Source organism: Triticum aestivum, chromosome 4A (assembly GCF_018294505.1).
Source record: "Triticum aestivum cultivar Chinese Spring chromosome 4A, IWGSC CS RefSeq v2.1, whole genome shotgun sequence".
NCBI lineage: Eukaryota > Viridiplantae > Streptophyta > Magnoliopsida > Poales > Poaceae > Triticum > Triticum aestivum.
In genome coordinates, this window is record NC_057803.1 from 186,381,050 (window position 1) to 186,386,802 (window position 5,753).

Consider the following 5,753-nt stretch of genomic DNA (forward strand, 5'->3'; position numbering starts at 1 on the left):
GAAATAAATTTTTATGGTCCTCTAATAATATTGCGGACAAAGTGAACATTTATTTAGACCTCTAATGCGATTTTGAAAAACACATTTTTTCCTAATTCAAATAAAATCGTAATAAAACCCAAATAAAATAACTTATTTGATTTGAATATTTTTCCTCTAATATTTCATTTATTTTGGAGAAGTCATATTATCTCCTCTCATATATTTTAGTATGAAATATTTTCCGGGGGAAGGGGAGATAATTAAAACCAAATGATTCTCTTTTCAAAATTTGAGAAAACTAAAATATGAAAATAACGAAATTCCCAGCTCTCTGCGTAGATACTTGAGTTGCTTAGAATTTCGAGGATCACAAAGCAAAATGCAACAAAATATGATATGCATGAATGAATGGCCTATGTATAATATTTCAAATTAAAAATTTGAGATGTTACATGTTTCAAATGCCGTCACGGAAAAGGAATAAAAACCGTTTGTATAGCACCGATGCGTACCAGTGTAGGTGGACTTTGAGCCACTCTGAGGTTGGATTACATCCATCTCCCAAGGGCTGTCCTCTGCTTTCTCTTTCCCACGAAGCAACCTTTTCCTCGCTCCTCGTACGCAACATCCCTGACGAAACCGCCGCCTCCGCCTCCTCCATGTAACCGGCCGCACGAGCGTCGCCAGCACAAGTGGAACTGGCTCGGCTCTCTTACGCAGTCACACCAACGTCGTCGTCTCGAGGGAGGAGTGGGTGGGACCGTGGGAGGAGAAGGCGGCGGCGGCGGTTTTGATCTTCGTGCTCTGCCTCCGCGTGTGAGGCAGCGGATCGATCCGGCCGAACTAGCTGCTAGAAGGATGGGTCGCCATCGTCCCCAACCCCATGGCTCACCACCCGCCTCAGCTCACTCTCTGTCGCCGCCGACCGCATGATCTGGTCTGCGCGCGGGGAGGAGTTGTGCTTGCCACCGGGACAGACGGATCCAGGCTTCCGTCGAGCTCACGCGTCACCATCGCCGCCAGGAGGCACAAACGGATGAAGACGTCGAGCGCCACCATCCGCGCCGCTTCTTCTCAACGCCTCTCTTGCGTGTGCGCAGCTTTGAAAGGTGATCTTCCTCCTGTATTTTTCTCTTCCCCAAACCCTCTTCTCTTCCCCACTGCTGCTCCTTCTCTGATCTGACCTTCATGCTAACTCAAGGAGGTGACTAGGTTGGAGCGGACTATGACAAGGCATACGAGGGGTTGGAGCAGGACTGCAAGACCAGGTGAGGACAAGCGTTGTTTCATATCCACCTAAATCATCCCATGGTTTGCAAGGTCTGCTTCTATGCAAAAAGTTCTTCCAGTGAGCACCCTAGCCAATTAATTACAGTTAATCCTTTATGTCTGATTTATTATTAGTTGATTACTTGCTTCTATGCGGTGAATAAATGAGTAAGAAGTTTTAGTTGATAGAGGCATAGCCTTCCTGAATATCTTAATTCTAAAACTGGTTTCATGCAATTTTGGAACTGGATAGTTATTCAGTCTGATTTGTTCGTGCAGTCCATGGTATCCCATCTGCAAGCTACACCTTGTGCAGATTTGGCTACCACATAATGTGGTGGTGTTTCACTTCGCTCAGTCAAGGTTTCAGTCAAAATTTGAATTAAACATTTTCTTCCAATACAGAATGTGTTGATTTGTCTTCTCACAAAAAAAAAAAAGATTGTGTTAATTGTCCTAACCTTTATGTTATGGAAATATTCTCATCACATGTTTACTGGTTCTATTGGGCATGCAGTGTAAAAACTGTCCCCATCATTAATCTTTTGAGAAATGTATGTCACACGAGTCATCAGCCACACTAACATAATTAAATTCTTTGACCTTGTGTAGTCTACGTTCAAGAAGACGCTTCCAGAACAAAGGAAAATGACGAATGGCAAATTTATACTGATACTTCTCTGGGCAAATGGTCTTTCCCCCTGAAGTGATAATACAAGCTGATAATCTGATGTTAAACTGATGGTTGTATTATTTGTAGCAATTCTTCAAATTTTGATGTTTATGTGTTTGTTTGGACGCGCAGGTGCAAATGATTTTAGCTATTAGGTTTAGATTGTAGGTATTGTTGGAAAATAATTCTTGGGTATGTCTATATGCCTGTATGTACGTTCTCATTTGAAACAAATATACTTCATTACCTATTATTTTTCCTCCTATTTAAAGATCACAATGCATGTCTCCATCCGATTATTCCCTCCTTCATTAACTTGAAGTATTGCTAACTAGATTTTGTGTGTGCAGGAGGTTAGCCGCCTTATGATCAAACCTGGCTCTGTTCAACAGTGTCCGGTATGCACTTCTTGGCTTCTCTCTGTTTCTATATCTGTTTTTTTTGTTGTTTCAATTCAGATCAAACCAATAGCCTTTGCATACAAGTTGGAGAGGTTATTTCTCGCGTGGAGGTCTTTTCCCTTAAGGCACTACATTTTTTCAGTGCCCCAAGCACTTTCCTCATGTTTGCGGGTTGTGACCAGGAAATTTTACACCACCGAGATTATGATTAGGGCAGAGCAGCATCCGGTGGCGAGGTTGGAAAAGAGAAGGAGAGAGATCCGTGATTGGGTAATGACCCGCTGTGGTTGTGGCCAAGGAGCCAGCTCGGATTTGTTTGCCGGTGCGTGTGTCGGTTGATTTGGCCGAGAAAGATGCGGCGGGCAAAGCAGCAGGGAAGAGGATCTGCCGCTTGACCTTCCCGGCTCGATCTGATCCTTAGGAGAGAAGGCATAGGAGGGAAGGGAAGATGGATGAGGTTGTTTTGGCAGGGATGAAAAGGTGTGAAAAAAGGATTTCTTCTCTACTAAGAGGTGCACCGACACAACCAGCGCCCACACACGCGCAGCAGCAGCTGATGATACTCGGGACACCAATTGTAAATGGCCCATGTGCAGCCATCTCACAACTCGCAGGAAGCAGGATATTGGGCCTTGGTGATCTAGGGGTGCAAGGTATTGACATTGCTATAGGGAAGCTGGATTTATATGTTGCTGCTACTGGAATAAATCCTCAGAAGGTATGCTTTTGTTGTTCCTAAGGAAACTGTTAGACTTACCTTGTTCTCCATCTTCCATTTTTTACATCTATATTTTCATATTTGACATCTCTAATTTCAAATAACTATAATTTGGTATTTGACCTACATGGATTTTATTGACAAACAAAAAATAAAGTTTTGCTACTTAATCTGATTGTGCCAATCAACCTTCTCTCATAATAATTCAGGGAGATAAAAGTTCTTTTAGAATGTTACCACTGAACCCAGATAATGATGTTTGCCAAACTGAAGCTTCAAATACGAGACAATGATCACGTTTGTGTTGCGTAACCTTACAACGCTGATTTCTTAGATGTTATGAAGTTTCAAAGTGTTCTACTGCTACCTACTCACTTTGTTTCTTTTGTATAAGGCATATTTTGATTTGTTGAAATAATGCTTTAAATAATAAATACTCTATCAATAGGTGGTGCATGTGAATAAGTTAATATTGGATTCATTTCTTTGGGGAGCTAAGCCATGTATTTGGAATTTCAGTAACGGAGTTAGTTTGTGTAAAATAGATAAATGTCTGCTAGCTTCTTAGGCATTTAAAAAAAAACGAATCCCTTGCTACATATACCAGGGTGTTTATATCCAGGTACAGCCTTGGCTTTGTTTGTAAAGAAGCAAGTAGACATTCTACTTTTGTGTAAGCTGAATATATGCTTATCGGTTTCCATCTAATGGCAGCTCTCTCTCCCTTTTCCATTTATCTATTTTTGTAGATGGTAGAGCAACCTTATTATACATACACACTGAAATTGATTCTGTTGAAAGCTTATTCACATTTTCTTTCGTTCTTATTGATCCATCAAGGAATGGAGATCATATACTCTTATAACATACACTCATATTTATGACTTTTGTAAGCGCCGTGTCCCTCCGGATGCGTCTCTTTGGAGACTACAAATATGTAACTTGTCATCATTAATAGACAGTTTTCAATACTATCGATTGTCTCTCGTTTTCTTTCAACACGTTATCAGCACATGCGCCTCCCGAGCGGAGGCGGTCGGCTGGCTGATGCGGCCCCTCTCCGACGGCACCGATGTACGGTGAGCCGCAGGCCTGGGAGGCTTGGTGCCCATGCGCCTGTCCACGCCGTGCTGGGGTGCTTCGCGCTAGTGTGACAGCTGGCTGTGGCGGAGGTTGGTGGTGGTGGTGCCGACGGCCGCCGCTTGAGTCGGATTGGGGAAGATTAGTCGATGGGAACGAGAGATCAGAGATGTCCCGTTCCGGAACGATGGGCTGTTGAAAAGCCACCAAGCGAGGCCTAGTTGGGCACTAGCCCATGCTTTTTTTTGCGAACTCAAAAACTTGTATTACTCAATCCTAGTATCAATACAATCCTCAGCAACGACCTCCAAAACTTCAGGAGGACCTGACCCTAACCAAGTCATAGTACGATTATTAGAACGGCCAAAATACGCTAGCTTATCACTCGCCTTATTCTGTGAACGAGCGATATGAGTAATACAAGCTTGATGATGGTTTAGTAAAACCCTAATCTCATTAACCAACGACGAATAAAGTGAATGATCTACATCACCACTAGTGATCATAGCAACGACAACAGACGAGTCCATCTCAACTTGAATTGGAAGAGAAGTATGCTGGACCGCCGAAGATAACCCCTCCAAGCATGCATGAAGTTCCGCCTCCAAAGCGTCTCGGCAATACTGTAGTGCCCTGCAAGCAGAGAAAATTATTTTGCCAACATCATTCCGCAAGATCATGCCCGCACCCGCATTATCACATGCCACAAAGGCTCCATCTGTGTTTAGCTTAGTCCACCCTTGCTTAGGCTTCTCCCATCCAGGCATTTTTGAACTATGCATATCCCTTTGTCCTTTCTTCTCCACTGTGATGTATGACTTCCCTTTAACTGGGTCGGCACCACTGTCAATCGTGATGGTCATAAGAGAGGCAAAGTAACTCTGTAGATATCTTACGGATGTATCCATCGGTGGCGTCGGCTTGTAATGCACCACTTCATTGCGAATATACCACGCTCTCCAGAAAACAAGGAGGATCATACACCGTTCCATATCACTTCTAGGAGCTAGCAATTGCAGGAGCCACTCCTTTCCACAGTTAGTAATTGTCTGAAGCCGGGGTAAGTTCCAGACTTTTGCCATATTCAAATAAAGATCTCTTCCTAGTTGACACCTCAAGAACGGGTGAAAATTGTCCTCCGTGTCTACGCCACAGACTGGACAAATACTTGTGGTCTCCAAGCCAATCTTGTGCTTGTTCTTCCACGTTGGCAACCCATCCGTGGCAACTCTCCATGCAAAATTTGCCACTGTTGGCGGCAGTCCACATTTCCAGATGAACTTCTAGCAGCTCCTCTCACCAGAAGGCATCGAGCTAGAGGCCGATATATTGGACCTGTGCGCCTCGTCAAACGCCAGATGATACGCACTTTTTACTGAGAAAACCCCCAACTTACCTGGTCCCCATGCAAGGACATCTTCGCACTGCCTGGGTGAAACTCTGATCTTTAGGATCTCGACCACATCAGCTTGCATGAAATATTGGTTCAGAATTTGTACTTTCCAGGAGCCGTTCTCATTCAGCAGATCTGAAACATATCTAAATCGGCACACCCCTTGCCGTGAGATCGGTTTATACGAGTAAGGGAGGGGAATCCAGCTATCCCTCCACACCCGCATACTTCTTCCGT

General features: G+C 43.8%; 1 long non-coding RNA gene across 4 annotated transcripts; it reads left to right on the forward strand.

Moving 5' to 3' along the window:
* Nucleotides 1–511: 511 nt before the first annotated feature.
* On the forward strand, nt 512–4,017 carry LOC123085796 (uncharacterized). 4 transcript variants are annotated; one of them, XR_006439914.1, is made up of 3 exons: nt 538–1,091; nt 1,184–2,322; nt 2,508–4,017. It is a non-coding gene; the product is annotated as an uncharacterized lncRNA (long non-coding RNA). The 4 variants fall into 4 exon arrangements; XR_006439915.1 differs by having other exon boundaries at nt 1,184–1,250; nt 1,864–4,017; XR_006439913.1 differs by having other exon boundaries at nt 512–1,091; nt 1,184–4,017.
* Nucleotides 4,018–5,753: the final 1,736 nt, after the last annotated feature.